This window comes from Oryctolagus cuniculus, chromosome 6 (assembly GCF_051225735.1).
Source record: "Oryctolagus cuniculus isolate XC-2025 breed Fujian yellow rabbit chromosome 6, ASM5122573v1, whole genome shotgun sequence".
Classification (NCBI taxonomy): Eukaryota; Metazoa; Chordata; class Mammalia; order Lagomorpha; family Leporidae; genus Oryctolagus; species Oryctolagus cuniculus.
This window is the reverse complement of record NC_142872.1, coordinates 54688572-54716096: the sequence shown is the minus strand read 5'-3', so window position 1 is coordinate 54716096 and position 27525 is coordinate 54688572. Positions and strand designations below refer to the sequence as shown.

The window sequence follows — 27525 nt, the reverse complement described above, 5'->3', positions numbered from 1 at the left end:
CATCACTCCACTGACTTTCCTGTTATTGTAGGCTGATTTTTTTTCCTGGCCTGTAGATCCAGTCCCCATGAAACATTTATCTGGGGTCACTGAACTGCTGAGCTGGTTGCCATGTGTGGCTGGCATCTGGGATGTTTGGAGAGAAGGTCATTTCAGAGGGGATTCTTTTCAGAGGAAGGGGTTTTTCAAGAAGCAGGCAGAGCCTGAAAGTGAGTTTCAAGAAAACTTCCCAGGATGCACAGGATGAAAAGCACAGGAGGTAATTTTCCATGTGCACAAGCATTCGAAATTCTTCTTGTTAGGTCTGACATGGAGCGCTATTTCCATAATGCACATTAATAAGGCAATTTTCCTGGAAAAATAAACGAGACTGCTTGCATGGCTTATTCAACTCAATTTCCATGGGAATTGAGTTGGTGTGGTGCACTACGAAGAAGGATGGAACCCTTCCACAGCAGGGCTCTTCCCTCGAAGGCGCACAGCTGACCTTTAACATATATTTTTATAACTTCCCTTAAATCCACACTGTGGAGAAAACAACCTTCTTGCTCTGCAGCTCTCCAGGGCTTATGTGCTCATGTTGCGCTAGTCATGTTGCATTAGATGTTGTAACTAAGAGGAACTTAGGTGATGCATCATAATGAGATGCACCAGGGGGAGAATTTGAAAAGAGGAAATGACAGGTGGGCTGCAAAGAACTTGGTGCCTTGAAATTACAGACCAATGATTCTTATAACGATACTTCCCACTTCCTTATGATGCTGAAGCCCCATAGCTCCGATTTCACTATAAGCATGTTTACTGGATATCTAGAGGATACTTTATTAAGCCCAGAGAGTATACAAAGATGAACTCAACATGATCCTTGCCCTGGGAAGACTGACAATCAAGTGGAGAGAAAAACACAGGCTCACAAAGGGGTATAGTAATTGTTTATATGGTGATGCAGAGCACGAGTTTGGATTGTGAAGGACTTGGAGTAATGTGCTGGATATGTATTATTTGTGGTGAGATTTCGATCAAGTGATTTACATTTCAGCTGCCTTATCTGTAAGATGGCAATAATACTATTACTTAGGCTTTAGGGTTGTTTGGACAAAGACTGAGCAGAATGTCTAATCTAAAAGCAATGTTCTAGAAATGTGTGCTAGTATTGTGAGAAATAACATGAGCTATGATAATAAAAGGTGATCTGGGCTAAGTGGGGTAAACGTGCACTATAAGTGGCAGTCAGTGTAGAAAGGGCAACTCAGTCATGTTAAGGAGAATTTTAAGGTAATTTAGAAGGTAGTAGGTAAAATAGGACTGAATGAGTGATGAAGGTTTGAATGGAAATAAATGATATTGATAAAAATGCAAAAAAGGAAAGAATAAAATCAAAGCCATGGAAATTTAGGGTGTGACTTCAGAAGACTAAAACAGTCCTGATTTGAAGAAGCCATAGGCCCATGATAAGGCTGTGAATTTAGGTAGTGAGAACTCAATGGAAAGACAGCTGGAAGGCACTAAACACTACATTATTTTCCTTAAGTAGACGGTATTTGTTTAAACAGTGGTGTTTTTTTAAGGATGTTAGCAAAAGTAGGAATTGTGGTTAATTGAGGAAAGGCTAGATTAAACAAAGTTGACATGTTTTAACAATAGAACTTTCATAGCCTTTAAAAAGCCAATGCATATGGGATGGAGGATACAGTGTGCAATGATTTGTTTTAAATATCACGAAATGTTTTGTCATGGTGTGTCCATGTACAGAAAGTGATTTGCAAAATACTCTTCTACAGACAATAGAAAAGCTTTAAGGGACTTTGAATACAATAATGGCTATTATTTGGTTTCAGGTGTAACAGGTTTATTTAGAACTCGACAACTCACTGGTGTATAAAATGTTCTTAGTTTTCTCTCATTGTGGACTTCAATGCTGATCTGTCAATTCCCACTTTCTGGCTATATAACTGTTATCTTTGGCAGATTCTGTAAAATTCTAGACAAGCTTTAATTATACAACTTCTGGAAGACTAACATAAAATTCTAATCAGATTCCAAGTTAAAAGCTCCCTTCTCCTTGTAGGTTCAAATGCTTTTAGTGTGTTAAGTTGGGAAGAAGAGAGGAAGTCAACTCTTTATTAATTCCTGGGGCTGTAAACCCATTACTGTATTGGCTAATACTGGCCGTCAGTGCTTCTACATGGCAGGCATCCCTAACCTGACTCTTAGAAGTTTATGAGCATAGATTCTTCAGAAGTTCCCACAGAATCTCCCCATTTGCCTGACCCACTATTGTCTGAGCTTCAGCTGCAACTCATCTCTTCCCTTGCCCTGTCTCACACCAGGGCTCAAGTTGTTATCACCCTCTAGGGTGGGAAACCCAAACAAAGGCTTAAAATAGCTACTTCTCTGGGACCTACATGACCTATTGCAACTTTAGTTCCTTTCTAAGATAGCAGGCATGCATGAGCTTCTGAAACAATTTACCAATTCTGTTGACTCCACTCAGACTACCCTGGGCACAGACCAGCAAGAATATGGCCTCAGCAGGTACCCAACTAGGGAATGGAAAGAATACTAACCTTTCCTTCTCATTGGTACTGCAACCAATAGGAGAGGTCTTAGGCAACAAGAAGTCCCTGGGATGTGGTGAGAGAGTCTAAAATTGCTTGTAAGCACATATTCTCTTGAGTTTGCTGTTCAAAGAGGATTCCAGGAAACTCATTTTGTGACATTGCACTCAGAAGAATGCCAGGTGGGGGAGGGTGTTGTGGCCCAGGGAGTTGTGCCTTTTCCTGGGAAGCCTGTAGCCCACATGAGACTGATGTTCTGGCTGATCCAGCTTCCTCAATATGTGCCTGAGGCGCAGAAGTTGATGACCCAAGTCCTTGACTTCCTGCCACCCACATGGGAGACCCAGACTGAACTGGCTTTGGCCAATCCCAGCACTGGCTGTTGTGGGCATCTGGAGGATAAACCAGCAGAAGGAAGCTCACTCTCTCTCTCTCTCTCTCTCTGTTTCTGTCACTCTCTCTCATTGCTTTAAAATAAATAAATAAATCTTAATTTAAAAAAAGAAAAAGAATGACGCGCCAGACCACAACTGAGGAACAATAAAAATTGAAAGAATCCAGCTCTAGCCAATCCCCACTGCAGGGACACAAGCAAGTGGTGGCACAAAGGGCCCCGGAGTATAAACTCCCTTCATGAAGATACTAAATCTCTTATGGGCAGGATTAGGAAGTCACTTTCTGAACACAGACTGCATGAAAAATCATGAAGAACTGCACCTACACCAAAACTAGCCCTGCTTCCACACACAATCAATATGCACAGCCTTGTCTACAAAGACCACACAGCCTCCTGGATCAGGGAGGCCCTGCTTTGGCAACCTTCCCCAGGGTACTCCTCACCTACATACTTCCTATTCTTCAGTTTTCACTTGAGATTCCTTTGGCTCATGGGCCGTATACACCAAGCAGGAACCCACTTGGTTGGCTATCCGTATGTGCTACTGTTGTGAGTGCTTCACCCAGAGTCACCCATGCCCCACTTTAAGCACATACTTACTTGACTTTCTAAAGAAGAAATGCCCTGTGGAGAGTATAAGAAAAAAGCTCACCATGAGTGCTATCTTCAGTTTGACTGGTGACTCCATGTTCCCTGTCTTGTCTCCTATGCACTTTCTATATCCACTGAGGGTAGCAAACAATCTGGGGAGAGACTTGTCAAGAGATGTACACCTTATTTCTCTGCTTGGTTGGTCCTGGATTTTCTGGGCCCAGAAGATGGAGGCTTCTTAGTAGTTCTGTTTAACATGCAAATCCCTTTAATGCATCTCATTGAGTTCCCATGCAGATGCTGCCATCAGCCCTAACTCCTGGATAACTCAGAGTTCTAGTAAACGTTCAGCTACAAACATGACAATGACATTGTATTTTCTAGACACATGCACGTGTGGGTGGGCATCCGCACAGAGCAGCAGGCCTGTGGTAGACACACAAGGTGAGAAACAAACCTTGGTTGCTGCAAGACAGTAAGATACTTAGCTCATTTCTTACTGAGCATAAGCAAGCCTACCATGGCAGAAGGTAGATGCTAAGCGCTGTGGAAGAAGAAGGTAGGGACAATACACAGGAAGTAGTACAGCAGGAGATGGACAGGTATTTTGGTTTAATAGAAGAATAAGTGGAGCTCTCACTGAGTTGTTACTAGTACAAGGTCCAAAGAAAGATAGGAAACAAATATGCTTGCATGTTAGATGGCAGGGATTTGCATTTTTCTTGAGTCTCTGGTGTGTCCACCCTGAGTCTGACCTGAGTTCTTGACCTTAATTACCATGAGATACATTTGCAGCCTTCCCATAAATTCTCTCTTTATGCTTAATTAAATTTGAGTGAGTTTTGTGTCAAGCACCATAACCTTGCCTTCTATTTCTTGCAAATAAGGAACTACAACAAAGACTAGCAAACTTCGGATAGTAGTTACTTTCCCATCTGCCATGACGGTATCACCATTATTTGTGTGTCAAAATCCTGTGCAGTCTGCACTAGTCACTGAGAAAATACACAGAGACTCAGACTGCAATTGAAAGCTTCTGGCTCCTCTGATTCCTAGTCATCTAAACATGAAAATATGTTTTCAAAAGGAAATTTGCAATGAGCGAAGAGACATCATCGACTGGAGGACAATAACACTGTGAACATAGATGTAGGTACTTAGTCTTAATGTGAAATGACCATTAAAAGCTAAGGGTCTCTTTTCATAATGTGTCCCTCACTGCCAGGCAGCTGCGTAAAAGGAAAGCTTGTTTTAATGCGAGCCGAGTGTGAGACACTCAATCAATAATTGTGGGATGAATGCTGAAAGCCTGCTTTTCTGCTCCTACTCATACACAAGGGTTCTTGTTTTTATTTTGTTTCCTATTTATTTGCTAGTTGTTTGTTTTTCCTGCCCAACAACCATTGTCTCCCTTTAACAAGACCGGACAGCTTTTTTAAGGTAACTTCTCCAAAACTTCTGTAGGCAGTGGCACTGGCCACGGCACTGAAGCACCCCAACCTCACTAGGCCAGAGGGTAACAAAGAGCTCCCCAAAGTCTTTTGGCGTAACGTGAAAGGGGGAATCTAGCTGCAACTGAATTTGTCAGCAGTTGTTCCCTGGTTGTGGCAATCTATTAAGTCCTGTTTTCTGGATATATCCAAATCATCCTCCTTCCTGTATTTTCCAGCGTTCGACTGCTTGGCTTTTTCCTGCCCTTTTTCATTTTGCTACACAGTCACTGACAAAAGAAAATAAGACATAACTCAGAATTTTATTCTCAAGTTTCTTGCAGAACAAAAGAGAGAATTCTCAGATACACAGTTGAGGAAGAGCTCTCAGACCTCAGACGTGTCTTCAACACTGGGGACGGGTTGGATGGCCTCACTTTGCCACTCACACTGCAGCCATACCATGCAAGGTTATGAGAGGAGGAACTAATTGAATTCTCTGAATTTACTTTATAGAACAGGTAACTTTGTTGAAAGCCTCCAAGCCAACTGAAACCTGTCAACGCCTCAGGATGGCCCAAGGGGCACATGGGACTGACCACTGGGTGAATTCCTGATGTGCTGAGCCCAAAACCCCATGTACTGACCATGCTGAGATGACCATTTTTGAGCACATAGCCATTGAAGAGACCCGTGGCTGATGTGTACTTCAGTGCAAAGACCCAGAGCACCCCTTCTTTATAGACCAATCATCTCCTAGGATTCATCTCCACCGTCCTCTCCCTTCCTAATCACTTGTCAAAACTGGCATGAGTCAGATTTGAGCCCTGATTGCTCCAGACTCCTTACTTTGCCGCCTGTAATAGACTTTCTCACCACAAAAGAGCATGGCTTCCGTGTCTGGCTTCAGTGTCCGGCTTTCTGACGCACAGGAGCAAGCGAGTTTACATGGGTTCCATAAGGAAGCCAGAGGTCTACAGACATTTTCCTCTCGCTTGGAATCCCTTACATCTTTTCTTAAGAGTGCATGGCTTTCCCTCCTCAGGCGATCTTGGGGCTGCTACCACTTTCCCACCAATGCCTCCCTAGAAGCCAATGTATCTGTTATTCTGTGCCCATGTTTTCACCTTCAGTGCAAATACCAACCACAAACGACCTGAAATAAAATTGTGATATTTAATGTCTGAAAATACTGCATGGCTCTCTTTAGAGTTACAGAATGATTCTTGGAAGCTGCTGCACCCTGCTCACAAGGGACACAACTGCTAAAGCATCGCATTAATGGGACAACTCCTGCTGCTCTCTGTTCTTGAAAGTTTCCCAAGTAGGGAGGTGGGTCATGAACCAGTTTGTAAAATGAAGCACAAACAGCTAAACCTTGAAGCATCTCCATTTTCTGCTTTCTCTGTCTTTTCAGTGACGACAGTAGGAAGAGATATGTGGGCTGCTTTAAAGACAGAGATGGAGAGAGAAACATCTTTTTTTAAAATTTATTTTATTTATTTTTTGACAGGCAGAGTTAGACAGTGAGAGAGAGAGAGACAGAGAGAAAGGTCTTCCTTTTTCTGTTGGTTCGCCCCCCAAGTGGCTGCTACGGCCAGCGCGCTGTGCCGATCCGAAGCCAGGAGCCAGATGTTTCCTCCTGGTCTCCCATGGGGTGCAGTGCCCAAGGACCTGGGCCATCCTCCACTGCACTTCCAGGCCACAGTGGAGAGCTGGCCTGGAAGAGGAGCAACCAGGACAGAATCTGGCCCCCCAACTGGGACTAGAACCCGGGGTGCCAGCACCGCAGGCAGAGGATTTAGCCTAGTGAGCCGCAGTGCCGGCCAAAACATCTTTTTTTATAACTATAGCAAATGGCATCAGAGTCAAGTTCAAGTATTAGAGAACATGCCTGGCATGCTCTCAGTTCAATACCTGCATCTCTGAGTGAGACAGTCATAAGATCCATATGGTCACAGTAGAGGATTTAAGCAGCCTCAAAGTCCGGACTCCAAATTTCCATCAAGGCCTTCTGATGTCTGTTGTAGTCAGCATATGAATCCCACTCTGCCTTGCTGAACTCTTAGGGTGGGGATTATGGACCTGCAAGAAGCTGCTTATTTCACTTGCAGATGGGTCCCTTTCTTTAATGTTTTACTTTAAATTATACTCCACCCCTTTAGAACTTTGTTGTTGTTCAGTGGTGAGGATTCACTTTCCAAAGTAACACAGAACTCCTTATATCCTTTACACATATTTTGAGTCAAATCCAGACAAAATCTACTAGATTCTTTTGCAAGTCTAAATGGTAAGTTCCTAATAGCCCAAATAAACTAATTAGGAATTGCAATTTAATTACACATTAATTACATACTATTTTCTTTTTAATTAGTGTCACTTGAGGTGAACTGTGACTACAAATTTGTTTATATTGATTGTGATAGTAATAGAGCCAGACTGAGAGTAATACTTTTGTTTTCTTTTCTTTATCATCCTCAATGGATTAACCTGGTTTTACATTCCTTGCCTCCTTCCCTAGGGTATTTTATCAAGTGGATTAGAACTTCAAATGCTACAAAGATACATAAGTGCTTGACTGAAAAATGTGATATGGGTAATTATCACTCAGGCTTTTTAATGATTTTTTTAGGTGGAGCTTTGAGCAATATATTTTTTTTAAGAGAATAAAAATTATTTTCAGTGGATATATGTCTTCAATGTCTCATCTATTGATTCTCTTTAGATGTTTAAAACCTCAGTGTGACCTAAATTTTATGAAATGGGGTCACTGACATCTGAAAAGCACAACAAAAATATGTACTGAATATCCCATGGACTGAAACACATAATTGTCTAATGAAAAGGTTATCCACTGTGTTAAGGCCATCACTGGCAGAAAATTTCCATTATTTCTAAGAGAACAAACTTGGCTGTATCTTCAAAGAGCTCAAATTTTATGTTGACTGGAATTTGTCCATGGGTATTACTATGTTCTATTACCAGCTTATGGTATCTAATTTATAAAGTCAATTTACATGCAAAGCTCTTTGTGTTCTTTGTACTACTTAAATTCATCACAATACATTTATATTTCCTTTGTGAAATCACTCCCTGGCTCCCAGCTGTTCAACACATAACTTTTTAAACAAAAGAAACTAATTTAAATGAATTTTCCAATAAACCAATTCTAATTCAGCAACTGGGTCTATAAAAACCTTAAAAAAAGATTTCTTTCTATTAGAACAGATTCATGAGTTGGAAAAGACCCTTCACTAAAAACCACTATCAATAGAGGATGATATTTTCTGACATGGCTAGCAGCTATGAGCAACACCACATAAAGAGGTGAGGGACTTTGGTGAAATCATAGAGGAAACTGATAGGACTTTTTTAAAGAGGTGAGGGGGCATTAAATTAGCACCTCAACAAAATTCTCCCTCTTAATTCTGGTGCTGATATGGAGGAGTGATTCTCATGTTTAATGGATGGACATATGCCTTCCGATTCTTGCCCCTTCTAACTGTGCCCTCACCCCATCAAGGCTGGCACTATGACATCATTCTGAATCTCTTCCATACCATTCCTCATGTCAGTAGCTCTTCTGGATAAATGCTCAGCTGTTTTACTTCAAGCACTGTAAGCCTGAAAAAAATCACCCTCAAATCATGTTTCAATAAAGATAGTCTGGTTATCATACAAAGTCCATCTATTTTTTCAAAGGGAATTTGATTAAATCCAATTTAAAATAAAACTTTGATGAGCATAACTTTCAGAAGGCTCTGCACAAATATACAATGATGCCCTACAACTTCTGTTTTTCATCATCATGAACAACTAATGTCTATATAAGGAAAACCAAGTGTTCACAGGGAGGGTCGGACACTGACTCTCTAATCAGTTTGACTGAACAAGTAGAGATACCCAAAACACAGAAACACTTTCTTTCTGCTACAATGAATTACAGATAATGCCAAATGCAATGCAGTCTAATGTCTTATAAATAGTGATCCAACTTAGGAAGTATAATCAATCCTTTTCAATGGGTATTGGGTAGTGGGGTTAGGTCGAGGATGGGGAATGAGGATGAGTTCATTAATCTACTGAAAAAAAATCCAATTAGATCAAGGGCACTATGCAAGATTTAAAAATCCTACTTTCTGATGGTAGTTTTTCTTTCTTCTACTTAAAGTTTCAGCTCCTAATAAAGCAAAAGTATATCGCTAAGATCTTTAGTGGAGTCAAAAACAGTAAACGTGCTTTCAGTTTCAACCAGTAAACTGTGTTTTCCAATGGGAATTTTTGCTTTAAAACCAATTTCTTTAGAATTTTTTTCAAGAACTGTATTAGTGAAAAAGTATCAATTTAGGAACAAATTGCAGGATTTTCCACTTTAGGACCAAATATGATAACAGTTTGTCAGATGCTTTTCAATAGTCTGAAACTCATCACAAATCCAAATACAAATAGTAAATAAAGTATTTAGGTATGCTACATTTTTAGTTTGGAAACTACTCTTAGAATTCATACTAAAGAATAAGGTTCTCCAGTGATTCTAGTTTTTTTTTTTTTTTTTTAATTCAAGGAAAACTTCTATTGATTTATTTGGTGAATTCAGTAAAGCAAAAAGGATGAAGAAGGTTAAAAAATGAAATGTTTCCTTGAAAGGGCACTGATAGTAGCACAAAGATGTATTGAGTTTTAAACCCTGAATATGCAATCTCTATGGGAATCACATACGTTATTTCTGCTGTTTCTTTTGTTTAACTATCGGGAGTTTGAAAACAAGGATCAGGAGTGCTGGTTTGCTTTCTCTCCCAAGTCACATAACATGCAGAAGAGAAAAACAGGTCTGTGCTTTCAGTTGATTTGATGTACCTGATATGGACCTTATCAAAATGAAAGGAAAGTGAAACTGAAGAGAACTGAAATTAACAAAAAACCGACTCTGTCATATGGTGAAATACCCATTAGGCTCTTTGAATCCTGAACGATATCCGTTCATGGACAACGTGCTGACAGCAGATGATTGGGGTCGTCTCAGAAAGCACAGCTCTCTAAGGACTCATGATTAAAATGTTCTCAAATACTTCCTTTGTTTATAAACACAGAAGACTCTGTAGTCGCAAAGTAATGAAGGCTAAATATACTTGTAACTCGACACAAAGTTAGGAAACAAGTAATTTCTTGCTTTTATACCATATTAGAAAACATCTTTTACTGGTGTTGAGTAACACTGAATTAACAAGACAGAGTTGTCAGTAGTCACAGCACAAGGAAACACATCAGCAATTTATTAGATTTGGATTTATCAGTGCATAGAAACTCATGATGCTTAACTTAAAGGCAAAAAGAGCAGAACACTTTGAATAATAGCTTGAAGTGGATGATTAGCTAAGGGGATGCAACATTTAATAGCCAAAATAAATTACTATAATTATTTTATTACCTATGCTAACTGATTCCATTGTTTTTATTGAAATAACAGCTCCCTGAGGAAAGGAATGGTGCTTCAATGAATCTCAGCTGTAGGCTTGTGTGTTCTACAGCAATCAGAAACAATGAAAAATAGCCTTCATTGATAATACTCTTAATATCTGAAATGCAGCCCTTGGAGAAAAATAGCCCATCCAAGTGCAAACACCTGGACAAATCTGGAAGCTTCTTGATGGAAGAGAAAGCCTATTAAAGACAATAGGGTTATTTTTAGTTCTTTAACTCCTCTATCTGTAACGTTCCTGGTTTACGCCCTCATGGAATAATTTTTTTTTTTTTCCAATTTGTTTTTAAGAAAGACCATCTTGAGATTCTGATACATTTATCTTCCAGCAAAAATGTACACATGTGACTACATTCTTGTATGTAAGTTTCTCCAAGTAGTGAGAAGGAGGCAGAATCAGTTAGGGTGCCAGAATGCATGTGAAGCCACAGAATAAAAATATTGCATATTCTGAGAAATTCAGTTTTTAAAAGTCAGTTTAAAAAATATAGTTTGATTAAAAGAAAAACATGAAATATGGAGTATATAAACATTGCCATAATGAAAAAGGATCTCTAAAAAAATTAAGAACCTGGGGCCCACGCTTTGGGCGAGCAGGAAAAGCCACTGCCTGCTGTGCCAGAATCCCATATGATGTGATTTTTAAGTCTATGTTGTTCCATTTCTGATCCATCTCCCTGATAATGCACCTGGGAAAGCAGTGGAGGATGTCTCAAGGGCTTGGACCTCTGCACCCATGTGGGAGACGCAGAAGAAGCTCCTGGCTCCTGGCTTTGGACTAGCCCAGCTCCGGCCAATGCGGCCATTTGGGGAGTGAACCAGAAGATTAAAGATGGAAGATCTCTCTCCCCCTCTCTTTCTCTAATTTGACCTTTCAAATAAATAATATACATTTTAAAAAAAATAAGAACTTATGGCCGACCTGGTCCTCTCTCCGGTCCCCCTGTCAGCCACCAGTGCTTTCCTTCCTAGTCCCTCTCTGCCTTGGGGCATTTTATTACAGAGACTGTCCAACAGTGCGAATCCCCTTCTTCAGGTCGTCTTACGGTCTTTCTTCTTCAGTTAAGATCACATGGCACAGTAGGACACAAGTCCACAGAGAGAGAGAACATAAAATCAGACAGCAGAAATTACTGAAATCATAGCCTACACCGATAAGAAATGAGAAACAAAATGAAACTTTGGAGCCTATCTTGCAGAACAACAGGAAACTTTGTTAAAATTCCCCAAGCAGCCAAAACCGGTCAGGGTTGTAGGATCACAACAGGCACAGGCACTACTGACAGCTAGATGAACTTCTGATAGTGTGAGCCAAAAAGACACCCCCTGAACCTGCTAAGATTGTCATTTGTAAACATTAACTGTATGAAGAGGCGCAGAGGGGACCTGCACCTGCACAGAAAGCCTTGTCTCTTTCTTTCAGCTGACCAATCAACTCCCTTGCCTATTCTCCACCCCTTTCCCCATTCCAGACAAATGTATTTGGCAAAAGCTGTTTAAAATTCAAATTTGAGTGTTATTCCAGCTTCCTACCTGTATACCTTATAATAAACTTTCTGTAAAAAACCTTGGTGTCTAGGACTGACTTTTTAAGGTGTACTGGCGACTGAACTCACAATGGTTCAGTAACATGATCTTTAAATTAGGAAAAGCTGACAGGTAAGTTATAGATTAATATTTTAATTCAGGTTTGAAAGGTTTTGAATGAATTTTTTTGGTGAAGTGAGAGCAATATTTGCTCTTCAATTTTACTATGATACATATACTATTTTATGTAACTATCCTGTTAGTTTACAAAAAATATTCTGAGATGCATATCTAGAATGGTTTCTTCCAAGCCTTTGCCAAGTTTACTAGCTTCCCATTCACTCTCATTTACTCACATATTCATTTATTTAAAAAAAAACATTTTCTGTGCTGGCATATATATATATATATATATGAAATTAGATCCATGTACCTCTCACTATCTACAAAAATAAACAGAAAATGGATCAAAGACCTAAATTTAAGACCTGAGACTACTAAGTTGCTGGAAGAAAATGTAAGGAAACACTCTAAGACATTGGCATAGGGGACAATTTCTTGGATAAGACCCCCAGAGCACAGGCTACAAAAGCAAAACTAAATGGGACTATATCAAATTCAGAAGTGTTTGCACAGAATGTGAAACAATCAACAGAGTGGAGAGACATCCAAGAGAAAGGAAAAAATATTTGCAAGCTATCTATCTGACAAAGGATTAATATCCCAAATATATTAGCAGCTTAAGACACTCAGCAACAAAAACCAACCAATCCAGTTAAGAAATGGGCAAAGGACCTCATCAGACAGTTCTCAAAAGAAGAATTATGGCCAAAAAATATGTGAAAAAATGATCTCACCTCTCCCCTGTCAGAATGGTTAAAACACAGAGTGACAAATGCTAGCAAGAATGTAGAGAAAAGGAAACACTTACACATGGTTGGAGGGAATGTAATTTGGTGCAGTCAATGTGGAAAACAGTGCGAAGATCTCTTAAAAAAAGTAGAAACAGACTTGCCATATGATCCTGCAATCCCACTACTCAGTATATACCCAAAAGACAAGAACACGTATCAAAGAGATACCTGCACCACCATGTTTATATCAGTACTGTTCACAATAGAAAAAATTTGGAATCAACCCAGGTGTCCGTCATCAGATGAATGGACAAAGAAAATATAATATATATATATATACACAATGGAATATTACTCAGCTACAAAAAAGAATGAAATTGTACCATTTGCAACTAATGGATACAACTGGAGGACATCATGTTGAATGAAATAAGCTACATAGAAAGATAAATACCACATGTTTTCTCTTATAGTTGGGAGCTGAAGGAAAGGAAGGAAGGAAGGAAGGAAGGAAGGAAGGAAGGAAGGAAGGAAGGAAGGAGGGGGGAGGGAGGAATGCCTGTGTGTATCAATATTGCTGCATATATGTTTTGTGAAACTATGTTTTATACCTTTGTCAAACCAATAGTTAAGAATGTTAAGAATGTTATACTACTATAGTTTTAAAGATCTGTGTTACTTTACAATTTACTATATATATGGGTGAAATGGTCATTTTTCCATTCAATTATTGTTTTTAGCTGTTGCCTATATTCCCACTACTCTAGAGTCTTTTTGCTTTGTACTTGTTAGACTCTCATTTGGTGAAGTATTAAGTCTTTTTACTGTAATGTAAACTTAAAATATGTTGTCTTCAAAACTGAAAGAATGGAAAAGAAAGGAGGGTGGGAAGGAGACGGGGAGGGAGAGGAGGCAGGAAGGGAATATCATTATATTTTTAGAATTGTACTTGCAAACCATATTAAATCTAGTTTAGCTTTTAACCAAACTTAGTTAAAAACTAAAAATCAGAAAAGGAAAAAAATAACTAAAGCATGAAAAAGAAACTCCAAGATTTCCTGTGAGGCTGGCCTTGCAGCATAGCAGGTTAAGGTGCCACCTGCTGTGCTGGCACCCACGTGTGTGCCAGTTAGAGACTCAGCTGCTCCTCTCCTAATCAAGCTCCATGCGCACACCTGGGAAAGCACCAGAGGATGGCCCAAGGTCTTTGGTTCCTGCACCCACATGGGAGATCTGGATGAAGCTCCTGGCTCCTGGCTTCATCCTGGCCCAGCCCTGGCTGCTGTGACCATTTTGGAGAGTGAAACAGCAGCAGATGGAAAATTTCTCTCTCTCTTTTCCTGTCTCTCACTGTAACTCAGCCTTTCAAATAAATAAAACAAATCTTTAAAAGAAAAAAAAATTCCTACGCCTCCACTCTAACATGGACAACATGATAGGGTTTGGACATACAAAGCGGTTTCGAGGCTGCCAGAAAGGAGCTTAGAGTTTGGTAGTAATGTATTCTTGCAAGACACATGGGCAGACTGCATATGAGCTGAGGAAGAGGTAACAGGAGTGGAGGGGAAGGTACAGAGGCTGTTTGTGTCAAGGGTAGAGATTAGATGGCAAGCCAAGAAAAACATCCAAAGATATCTCTTTACTCCTTAAACAGAGTGTTAAGTGTGAAATAAAGGATACATGTTCATATTTATCTTGGAAAATAAGCTGATGTTCTGTAATTCAAAAATATTTTAAAGATTTATTTATTTTATTGAAAGTCAGAGTAACACAGAAAGAGAAGGAGCAGTTCCATACGCTGGTTCACTGCCTAATTGGCCACAATGGCTGGAGCTGCACCTATCTAAAGCCAGAAGCCAGGAGACAGGAGCTTCTTCCAGGTCTCCCACATGGGTGCAGGGGCCTAAGGACTTGGGCCATCTTCTACTGCTTTCCCAGGCCATAGCAGAGAGCTGGATCAGAAGTGGAACAGCCAGGACTCAAACTGGCACCCACATAGGATGACGGCACTGTAGGCAGCAGCTTTACCTGCAATACCACAGCACTGGCCCCTCAAAATGTTCAATACTCCAGATACATAGGTTGTTCTAAATGCATTTAGGAGTTGCTTTTGTAAGGTTGTTTGAAAGAAATTAGGAGCCATTTATATCAAGAAAATGACCTAAGCTATTCCTCTCATTTGGTGTCCACAGGGTCTGTAACTCACCAAGAATCACCATACAGAGTAGTAAAATTAGAAGACATATCTTCATTAGGCACAGTACCATACCAACAACGTATCATATGATGAAACATAAGCAATAAGTTATCAAGTTAGCCCCAAAGAATCAAGAAGAGTCTCAGAAATAGGATGTAATACACTATTGGAGAGGGCTTCAAATTCTTGAACACTATCATTAAATTTGAAATATTCTATCACATTCTTCTTCTGCATTGTATCCCAAAATACACACAATCACACATACACACACATTCCAGAATAATCGGCTTTTCTGCTTCCCATGACCTCTCTATTTAAAATATATTTGTGTATAGGGCTGACATTACAGTGTAGCATGTAAAATGTATTCCTGTTACTCTATTTAATATGTTGCATTCTTCATACAGATAAATGTGTTTGCAACTTTTTCATTTATTTATATGTTTTTATGACTCCCTCATTCAATATTACACTTCATATTCGCATGACCATTAAAAAATCACTGCTGTACTCAAACCTTTAATTGCTTAATAAATATCTGTTGCATAAACAAATACAACAATGGAGGGATGAAGAAATAAACAGAAACAGAACCTTTAGTTGGAGACTTGATGGTCCAAGCAGTCCAAATGAAACCAATGTTTAGGCAGCTGAAACCCAAGACTAATGAATAAAAATTAGAGCTGGTGTCTGCTCCCTAAGCAAAAGAGTATGTGAATAGGAAGCTATTCCAGTGAATAATTCTTCCTCATGTTCTTATAGACTCCTCTATGTTCTTAAATATTTTGAAATATCTTTGCACTGAAATACTATCTGCTCTCTTTTCTCTGGAATATGTGGGTCTCTGTCATTGTGCTATTCATTTGATCTCCCCTGAGTAGACCCAACTGTGAACATGCTCAACTAAACACTCAATGTGTTCAAAAAGAGAGGGTCCCACAGGATAAATATTACTGAATTCAGAAGAAAAGTGTTAGAGATAAACTTAATTCTATCTTTTCTACTGATAATGTTTCCCCCACAATTTCTCAAACAAAGCAGGGGTTATCTTACATTATAAATAAATGGTTTTTAAAAATAATTTACTTTTATTTTTAGCTGATGTAAAAATTGTGAATATTTATGTTGTTTCAATACATTTATATACTGAATATTGTCCAGTCATATCTATCTCTCCAAATATTTAGCTTTATAGAAGACAACATTCAAAATCCTTTCTTCAATCATTTTAAGAAAAATAAAGAATACATCATCATTATCTATGGTCACCTACTACACAAGAGAACACTAGAGCTTCTTACTCTTAACTAACAGCAAACAGGTACTGAAGTTAGGAAAGCATATAACTGATGGAGTCTTTTCCATGAGAGAAGGAAATTTTCTCTTTCTCATATCTCCTTTTCCAGGATGGACCTGGTTTCTTCTAATGTTCACTAAAATTCATTAAATGTTCAGCTCTTCCACACACTAAAGAACCAAGGTTACTTAAAAAAAGAGGGTTCCCTTGGCATCGAGTTAAACTACTACATACTAAATTGTAATAGCCAACTGTAATGTATGTTAAAATTTCTTTGAAATCTGAAAATATGGTATCAAATGATAACATCATGCTAAATTAGGGGTTGCAGGAAAACAAGGATTACAGATACAAAGATAAGTGCAAATATTTCCTGTGGATATTGTGCTTTTGAATATTGTTAATGCGTTTGACTTTGAATGAATTTTATCTTACATATCTAGAATTCATGATAGAAGCATGTCGCATGTGTGAGTACATGATGCAGTACATGACATTTTCTGTAAATTAATACCTGCCATTTGCTGAGCACAGAGCTAGGAGAGTGTTGCATCAATTGTTTGTTTTCTATTCTTAGGACAGACTTAATTTATGGAAAAGATAATTGGGACTGAAAAACCTTAAGAGAGGTATATGAATAAAAAGCTAAAACAGATGCCAAAGAAAATGAAACCGAGTGTAACAATCACAAGATCTGTTCTCTTCCCCCATGCTCAGTCATGTGACACACCTTGAGCTCATTCTCATTCTGAGGGAGACAAAGGAGGGTGAAGGAAATCAATAAATCATAATTTATGTCAATTATTCTATTCATCCGAGGGAATCCTGGTGAAGCTCTGAAATCCTTGTGAAGCACTGACTGAAAGAGGCGGGATCTTACTGGTACACATGTCAATCAGTAAAAGGTGATTTACCAGACAGGTCACATCGATGTCACCAAAGTATAGAGAATGGGCTAGATCTGTAGGTCACCAACGTTAGGGACCTTGGGCACACAAGAAACTCTATACAAACATTATGCTACAAAAGGAGAAGTGAAACGGAAGCTTGGAGAGAGGACAGACTTTAATAGGAAGAACTATTAAACAGTATTAAAATACCGTGAAGTCAGGGTTGCAATCCTTATTTACATCAGAGGAACCTAAGGCATGCAGCGGTCAAGTGTCCTGTCCAAAGACAGCACGAGACTGTGGAACTCCCACGCAGTCTCAGCTCCCTTCCAGGTCTGAGTGCTCTTCATTTGCTAGCTAATGATTTTAGCCTATAGCTGTCTGGGTTCAGATAACCAATTTGGCATCTTAAAATCAGTATTTTCCTCTTTAGTACACATGGGAAAAATAGAAAGGAAAAGGAATATTGACAGATATTTCCTTAAGGCAGAGCTTTACAAAGCAGGCACCGGTGACACGGTGGGTCAGATCTCTTTTTGTTGTGGAGATCCGCTCCATATGTGGTGCCATCCCTGGCCTTTGGGGACTGGATGCCGCTCAAACTGCACTCCCAGTTTCAGTAACCAGCAACGCCTCCAGGCACTGCCAAATGCCCTATGAGGCAAGGTCCATCCCTCCCCATTTTGAGAAGCAGGGCTGAAAAGGAGCCAGCAGGGCAAGCTTTGGGGCTAGGCGTGTGGACCACAGTCCTAACTCAGGTCACCTGTGGCCCCTGGAAACTTGAGAAATTCTTGCACTTAGGACCACTTTGCTCATTTTCTATACTAATTAGAAGGCTCCCAAATAAATGCAAGACTAGATATGGAAAGGCTTTAGACACAGAGAAGTGCTGTCCAACAAACAGGGGGCAAAAGTGGGCAGCTAACCTATGGGTAAGGGGCTAAGTCCCACAGCTGAGTGACTGGGTTTGATGCGCAACTTAGCTTCTGACTGGAGCTTCCTGCTACTGCAGTTCCTGGGGGGCAGCATGATGGCTTACGAAGTCGGGTTCCTGCACACATGGGGGAGACCTGGACCGAAGTCCTGGCCCTCGGTTTCATACTGGCCCAGCCTTGGCCATTTTGAGCACCTGGGGAATGAGGCAGTAGATGAGAGACCTCTCTTTTTTTGTCTCTCTCGCTCTGCCTGTCAAGCATTATTATTACTTGTTTATGGAAAGAAACAGAGAACAAAAGAAAATAAACATCACAGCATATAGGTATTTTATTTTATTTTAATTGACAGGCAGATTGGACAGTGAGAGAGAGACAGACAGAGAGAAAGGTCTTCCTTTTGCTGTTGGTTCACCCTCCAATGGTCGCCACGGCCGGCACACTGCGGCCGGTGCGTCGCGCTGATCTGAAGGCAGGAGCCAGGTGCTTCTCCTGGTCTCCCATGGGGTGCAGGGCCCAAGCACTTGGGCCATCCTCCACTGCACTCCCTGGCCACAGCAGAGAGCTGGCCTGGAAGAGGGGCAACCGGGACAGAATCTGGCGCCCCGACCGGGACTAGAACCCGGTGTGCCAGCGCCGCAAGGTGGAGGATTAGCCTATTGAGCCGCGGCGCCGGCCGGCATATGGGTATTGATCATACTAAAGAACGTGTTTGTGGGGCCAGCGTTCTGACCTAGTGGGTTAAGTCCTCGCTTGGGACACCAGCATCTTATATAGGCAACATTTCAAGTCCCAGCTGCTCCACTTTTGATCCAGCTCCCTGCTAACAGCCGGGGAAAAGCAGCAGACAATGGTCCAAGTGTGTGGACCCCTGCCACCCATGTGGGAGACCCAGGCAAAACTCCTGGATCCTGGCTCTGCCTGGTCCAGTGCCATTGTGGCCATCTGGGGAGTGAGCCAGCAGATACATCTCTTTCTGTGTCTCTCTCTGTCTCTCCCTCTCTCTTGGCAATTGCAACTTCCAAAATAAACAAATCTTGACACTAAAAAAAAGAGCATGCTTGTTTCACAACAACTACCAGAAATCCCAAATAAAGAGGTTTTCATCCATAGCAAATAAAGAGACTTTTTCTTAAAACTGCCATCCAAGAAAATCTAGTGATTGTAGTAAGGGAGGTTTTTAGAAAATTCTGAAAATTTTTAGTCTCCGTCTAATAAGTGAGTCAGAACAGTCAGTCATGCTTTCACACACACTGAACATTAAAGGAAAACTCGTTACTGTGGAGTTGGAAAGCAAACATTGGACCCATCTGACTTCGTTCCTAATTTCAAATCCTTCAGGAATTAGCTTAGTGACCCTGAGCAAGTCACTTGATCAACTGTATGTTCTTAATCTGCTCAGTGGTGAGTAAATTAATTAATTTACATCTATCCAGGAGCACTCAGTAAGATGAATGTAATACAACGAAATGTAAGTGGCAGCACCAGTATCAAGTACAGTGTTAAACCAGGTGTATTACCAGAACTGTCTTTCAAGACGACAGAGCAAGAGTATTTCAGAAAGCTTCAAACAATGAGGTGCTTCCTTTTTATCCCCCAAAACTCCAAGTCCTACAATGGGCCTGAAAAGGATACACCTAGAGAGAACTGATTCACTTCACAAATAACAAAACCATGTCAAACAATTCTGTTACCCAAGCCATATCCCAAATCATTGGAGAAATTTGCACTAATAAACAGCATTATTCTCCTTTTTCTTCCCTTTTTGCAAAGACAAGAAGCAGACATAAGCCACTTGGCTCAATCCCTCAATCCCTCTTGCAGTTGTAATAATAATTCTGAATATTAACTGGATCTCTGTGCTCCACAACATAAGCAGACTGTCAGCACAGGGGATCATGCCTGTGAAGCATGTGAGAAGGAAAAGAACAACTGTAATAACCAGAAGCATGGGAAAACTGCTGAAAGAAACACGGAATGAACTGTGCCCCTTGGGAATACGTATCTTTTTTTTTTTTTTTTGATACCATAAGACAAAGGAAAGTATGTTTTTAATATTTGAAAAAAAAAAAGAAGAAATGAGAAGTATCAACTGGATCTTTAGCTATGATTTCTCTATGGAAGGAGGAAATGGGCTTCTTCTGTACTCTAGAAATTTCTTTTATGATTATATAGTTTTTTTAAAAAAATATTATTCATTATGTGGTGTTCTTGCTTTTTCAGGGGTGGGAAACATCTGGCCTGTGACAAAATCGTTTGGTCTGGCCTTGCCATGGCAACTGTAGGCAAGACTCAAAATTCAGTCAATCTTGAGCAGGCTAATTGGGAAGCTGATAATTTTGTATGTCCTATAAATAATGTTATGAAAATCCAATGGCCCTTGGCATCAAAAAGATTCCCCATCCCTGATTCTTACCCTTCAGTCTGGTGAAAGCTGGGGACATGTGTTTCTCCAATATTAAATGTTGAAGAACACCTTAAAAGCAGACTGTGGTTTGTCTTTTTCTTCCTTCAGAAGAATGTGTTCCCAAAGGCTTATTCTACTGGTCACCTTCTTAACTTCATTCTGTATGTATGTCTATGTATCTTTATGCATTTGGCAGGCAGTTTTCATGGGCCAAAGTTAGGAAAATAAAACTTACTCTTTACTTGTAAGACGATGCTGCAGCCCCACAGAAAGCAACAGCATTCGGTACCAGGGACCTGGCTTAACTTTGTAAGGCCACCGATGAGACTGCGTAGGATTCATCATCGCAAGACAGTAGTTTATTTGTTAAGCTGGGTCATATTCTTTCTTTACTTTTCAAGTGGGGCTCTTTATGTAGTTCTAAGGAGAAAGTCAAGACTTTCAAATGAATGGCAAAAGATCTCACTCTTTGTGTGTGAATCTCAAAAGGAATATGAGCAATGATCTTGGACAGAGAAAACTTGACAGCACTTTAAACTACAACAAAATGCCTTTTGTGAAGACTTGGACTTCAAATGCTTGAATAGAGATGATGCATATTTTCTGAGTCATAATAGAATGATAACATCTCTAATTTGACTCCTTACATCATTACAATGAGTCCAAAAATCTCTTTGTACAACCATTTTATTTGTAATTGTGCATGTGTGCTTTTCAAGAAATCTTTACCTGGATTTAGAAACTCTGAAACAAAGTCTGCCAGCCCTATTAGTTCTCACCTATAGATTGTAGACTCAGCCACCTTCTGACAGATTTCTACTCAATGTGCAGCACCTACAATATTATCTTCTAAATGTTTATTGAAGGTCAGTACACACATTTTCTCTTTTCACTGTAGAAAAGATAAAACCTGTACAACAATCGTACTTTACAACAGCCCCTTCACACTGTCATAAAACTGAAGATACAATTCAGGACTGATAGCTACAAAAAAGAACAGGAGTTCGGGATTTTTCAAGTTTAAGACAAACACTTTGCACATGTACCAGTTAAACCTCCAGCACTTAAAATCCTGTGAAGTAAATTCAGGCCCTGGGGCTTGATGGGATAAGCACTACAGGTACTTTACAGCAGCAAGTGAAATCATCAATTTAACACATTTGATACGTGTGCTGTTCAGTGTTCAAAAAGTAACAAGAAAGCTGAAGGAAATGAACATGGCATATGACTCCATGCTAAGCAGTTTGAAAATGCACATCTGGAATGGGAACATGATTTATCCTGCAGTTACATGAACATTCTAGAGGTCTCCCTGCAGAGTCAGCAAAGTGTCATGCATTGGCAAGCAGCCTAGAGGGAGGTGAGGTCACAGACCAGCTTGTAGAAAGAGAGATCTTGCATTTTTGTAAAGATTCTGATCAGTAACATGGAGCTAGTGTTTCCAACCTCGGCTAAATTCTCACATTCAGAGCATTAGAATATTGTCTAAACATAACATAACTATGCTCTCTGAAAGTTCATTCTGCTAGTGAAGACAATATTTCCAGCTTAGTTGGTTTCTGGATACAAGTACACCACAGCAAATTCAATATGGGAAGAGAAAGGATTAAAAATAAATCCTAGGTGAGAATTTTATTTTGAACATCAGTAGTAAGGTGGAATTACATGGCATTCATAGTAAGACAAAATCCAAAGGAATCAGCCAAAGTTCAAATGCTTGAGAGCAGTAACACACACACAAATCCAAGCAGCAGTAAACAATGCTTTTAGCTTTATGAGTTTGTAGTATGTGACAAAGACAATGAAAGGTACTTGAGAAAAAAATGCAGGTAGTCCCTGTCCAGAGTGTAGTTTTTAGTTCAATAGGGTAAACAAAGCAATTTTATGATATCCTACATAGTAACATAAAAATGTACAACTTTTTAATGTATCATAAATGATGTGTATCTGTGTGATCCAACCTATAGGATAAAGAACAATACTAAAAGTAATTATGTTCCAAGTTGGAACCTGGAAAGAATGACTGTGTTCAGACAGGAAGGAGTATTTCAAGAGATTATAGACTACATACAAAAGCAAGAGTTTTATGAGGAAAAATAATCTTAACTGACATAACATTGAAGATTTTGAAACAAATTATGTTTCAGTTTTAGTCTAAATCTTAGACATGGGACTTTACAGTCTTCTACTGCTTTTCACAGGCCATCAGCAGAGAGCTGGACCGGAAATGGTGATGCTGGCATCTCAGGCAGCAGCTTCACCGTTGTACCACAACACTGGCTCCAGATTATTCTTAATTGATCCTCAATTTTATGGTGGGGGTATTATTAGATATTTGCTGGAAGGAGTAATCAAACCAGTTAAGTGGTTAATGCATAGTATAAATAAGAAATGAGTCTTACATGAAGTATGGAAAGGGAAGGATTTTAAGCAGATAAAATGAATAATTATAACTGTAATGACCAATTTTGAGTTGAAAGGTCAAAATTCCTCTACCCAATAACTCCTGGGACAATCACCCTTGTGAACAAAAATTTTAAGTTCCACTAGAGAAGGATCAACTCTCCAAGTATATGTATCTACAAGGACAAATACCATATATTTATAGAAATTCAGGCAGGAGAAGAAATTATGCTAAAATTATACCTGTTTTCTACAGAAGTCGAATAGAAATTCAGGAAAACCTGTTTCTGGCGTTATACTCAAAAACATTCACACACCCAACAGAAATGTATACAAATAGTTATCAAAACATATATAATGGATGATGCTGAGAAACTGTTCATAATTGCCTCAAAATAGAAGCCATCTAAAATCTATTATCATAAAAGTTGATAAGTAATATGTGGCATATTCTCACAATGAAATACCATCCATCCATCATTGAGAATAAACACATTGCAACCTCACAGAACAATATTCACATATCTCACAAACACAACTAGGAATGACAAAAGCTAGTGACCAAAAAAAAAAAAATTGCTCTGTTTGATTTTGTTCATGTAGACAAAATTCTATGTTGTTGGAAAACAGCATAGTGGTTATATCTCAAGAAGAGGTGACTAGAAAGAGATATGAAGAACTGCAGGGTCCTAGTCATGTTTTGAGCCCTGTATGTTGGCTACCTGGGGATGATCAGTTCCATAAAATCCATCTAAGTGCTCCTTTATAACACTTGGGTAATGCGTTTTTCTGTACCTGTATCATACTTTAGCAAAAAAAAAGTTTTTCAAAACGACACTAAGTGAAGATGAAGAAGACACAGTCCCAGACAGGAAATGAGCCTCTGGTGGGTCAATACAAATGCTTCTGAAACAGGCTTCAGTTTCCTACCTGTGAGTATCACTATATAGAGTAGAACAGAGAAGCTAATGAGCTACTATTTGGGTTAACTGTATCAGTGGTATTAAGTGGTTCCTCAAAAATACATTCTTTTGATTTTAAATTCACCACATGCAGTCATAAAACTTGTCTGCTGGTTGCTTTATATGTGTATCACCATGCCAAGGTCTTGTGTGGGCTGTCCATGGAAACTCACAAGTGGTCATAGATTGGAACAATGTTCTTCTTTATCCCTTGGAAATAATGGTTTCCAGCCAATTCATAAGCAGAATGAAAGTGCTTTGTATCAGATTCCCTGCTGTGCATTAGAATTTCAGTTACAGCTTTCATTTTGTTAAAACACCCACATTCCTTTACTTACAAGGCCAGCTTCACACGAGAGAGAAAAGAAAACAACCTTGCATTTGTTGTCTAATTATCAACTTCATCTACTTTGAAAAACAGACTATGTCTTAAATGTGTGTATGACTCAAAATATTATTGTAAGATTAAGATCTGGGACAATAAAAAATTTCCAATCACTGCTAATGGGCTCATAAAACAGAAAAATAATGATGACATATAACTAGCATTTTTAAAAAATTTCAGCTATCTAATGGACAGATTTATCATTAGAAACGTGAAATGATTTAGGGAAATGGGAGGAGGGGGAGCTCACACGGAACAAGGTGGCCCAAGAACTCGTCTGAGAATATTGGCAGCAGGCCGAGCACACCTCTGGATGGGGAAGTGCAGCTTCAATCTTTATTACACAGTGATCATCAGAGGACTGCTCCTGAACACCATCTGCTCTCAACGAAGCAGTGCAGCTACAGGCTGCTCCCTCTGCTACGCCCTTCACCTCTGCTCTCCAATCTCATCCCAACCTCCATTTTGAAACACTGAGTATCATAAAATGGAAAAGTTTATTATAATTAATACTTTTCACAAGAGCCATTTATTTTCAGGGAATAGCAGAATGGACAGCTGAACTTCTCCATATTATTATTATCCATCGAGAGGAGAAGTATCTAAGCAGGAGTAAGGTAAATGTTCAGTTAGGGGTCTAGAGAAATCTTGGAATGATAGACACTACATCAATTCTTGAGCTGACTTGTGGTAGAATGTAGAAACTCAATTTACAACAGTAACAAAGAGAAGGAGACAGGAGCCTGTCCTCAATATAAAAGATCAAGAAAGTGGTACATTCTGGATTCCAATATCATAATATCCTATATTAAACAAGGAATCTTGAATTTCATTTGTCTAATTGTGCCCTACTGGAAAAAAAAAAAAACACATAACCTCAATTTCCTTAGATATGTGGGAGCCTAAGATGAACCAGTACTGTTTCATAATTTGCATCTGACCATACATGCATATGACTGCCTTGCAGTACTGGAGATGAAAGTACACTGAATGACAGCCCCACTGGAAACTGCCACTGGTACTAGTGAATGTGAGCTTATTTGGAGTTGGGGTCTGCACGAATGTAATTAATGATCTTAAGAAGAGAACATAGTAGATTTAGGGGGACCCCAAGTCTTGTATACTTCACAAGAAACAAGAGGAAGATGGGAGACACACACAGTGAGGAAGGCAAGTTTTTTATAGATTTATTGTATTTATTTGAAGGGCAGAGTTGGAGGTGAGAGAGAGAAAGAGAGAGAGAGAGAGAGAGAGAGAGAGATCTTCCATCCACTAGTTCACTCCCAAAATGGCCACAATGATTGGAGCTGGGCAAAGCCGAAGCCAGAATCCAGGAGCTTCTTCCGGGTCTCCCATATGGGTGCAGGGGCCCAAGCACTTGGGCTATATTCTGCTGCTTTCCCAGGCGCATCAGCAGGGAGCTGGATTGGAAGTGGAGCAGCTAGCTGGGACTCCCAACTGGTGCCCACATGCAATGCTGGTGTCTCAGGCAGTGGCTTCACCCGCTACACCACAACACCAGCCCCAAGGAAGGCAATTTGAAGACACAGGTAGAAATGGGGGTGATGGTCTGTCAGTCAAGGGATGCCACGGGTGTCTGGCAGCATTAGAGGCTAGGAGGGCTAGGAAACAAGCACAGAATGTATTCTCTGACAGACCTTCTATAAAACCAAGCTTGCTGACAATGATTTACAATGAGGGACCTCCAGAGCCATAAAATAAAAAAAAAATAATAAAAAAAACCAGTCCCTCCTTATCTACAGTTAAGCTTTCTACAGTTACCACTATGTGTGGTCAATAGTGGTCTAAAATTATTAAATGAAAAATTCCCAAAACAAACAATTCAAAAGTTTTAAATTATATACCTTTCTGAGTAGCACGAGGAATTCGTGGGCTGTCCCAGCCTTGATGTGAAATATCCATCTGTCTGTCCATCACCCCCATGTGCACACCAGGCTCACCTATTAGTCAGTCTGGCTGTCTGGATGATCAGGTAGATCATCATGCTGTCACTGTGTTTACAACCAAGTAACCCTTCTTTGACTGAATAAGGGCCTGAAAGTGCAAGAATCTTGATGCTTGCAATTCAGAATGCCAAAGAGTAGCCCTAAGTAAAGTGCTCTCTTCAAGGAAAAAGGTGAAAGTTCTTGACTTAGTAAGGAGAAAAAAAATTGTATGCTGAGTTTGCTGACATCTACTTTAGGGATGAATTTCTATCTGTGAAATTGTATAGAAGAAAAAAGAAACTTGTGTTAGTTTTGCTGTCCACACTTCAGACTGTAAAAGCTGCAGCCACAGCGTGTGGTGAGTGTTTAGTTAAGATGGAAAATGCACTACATTTGTGGGTGGAATATATGAGTACAAAATGTGTTCTGATTGACTACAACGTGTTGAAGGAGACAGCACCAAACCTACGCAAAGACTTTAGCAATAAATCCCCTGGAAAAAATGAGATGGATATGAAAACAGAGGTGGATATGGATTCAGGGCAGGCACACATAGGATTCACAATGAAGTACAGTGCCAGGTATCTACAATAGGAAGCCACTATAGTGATCATTAGAGTTTACTGTTATTACTGTTTATTGATATTCCCTGGGCATCTTTCTGTGATCACAGAAAACACAGGTTTCACTTGTGCACAGAAGACACTGCTGTTTTAGGTAGCTAGCCCTAAATGGCTTTACTCTCCTCCCTTGCATTTCTCTCTCTCTCTCTCTCTCTCTCTCTCTCTCTCTTTCTCTCTTTCTCTCTTTCTCTCTCTCTCTTTTTGTTCATTCACTCCTTCCCTTCCTTTGCTCAAGATGTGTTGAAATCTTTAGAAACCAAAGAAATACTCTGTGGCTATGTTTTAGATAACATGAAAGAAATGGGAGAATTCAGGAAATTCAAGGGACTCATCTTGGCAGATCCTTCAGAGGATTCATGAACAACACAATGTAAGTATAAAGATGACAATGCCTTCCATACACACCAAAAAAATCCTGGCCGTATGCACATTGTACTTGGGATATGTTAGCCCTGTGCCTTATCTTATTATGAAAATACAACATATTTCCCCCAAAGACAATGTCCATTTATACATAAAATCAGTGTGTCACTGGATTTTCCTGATTCTTGTCACCAGAGTATCTGATAACTTACCTAAGGCAAGCATCTACCACCCAAATAACATATGTTACTCTTTTCCAGAACCTCCATTCCTGGGGCCTC

At 39.7% G+C, this 27525-nt stretch overlaps 1 long non-coding RNA gene and 1 pseudogene across 7 annotated transcripts in view; both read right to left on the bottom strand.

Annotated features, from left to right (window-relative positions):
- Positions 1-20904, bottom strand: part of LOC100356275 (heat shock protein HSP 90-alpha pseudogene) — a 77850-nt pseudogene extending 56946 nt beyond the window's left edge.
- The window catches only part of LOC138850057 (uncharacterized), a 1261171-nt gene that overhangs the window by 366410 nt on the left and 867236 nt on the right, over positions 1-27525 (bottom strand). The window lies entirely within an intron of this gene.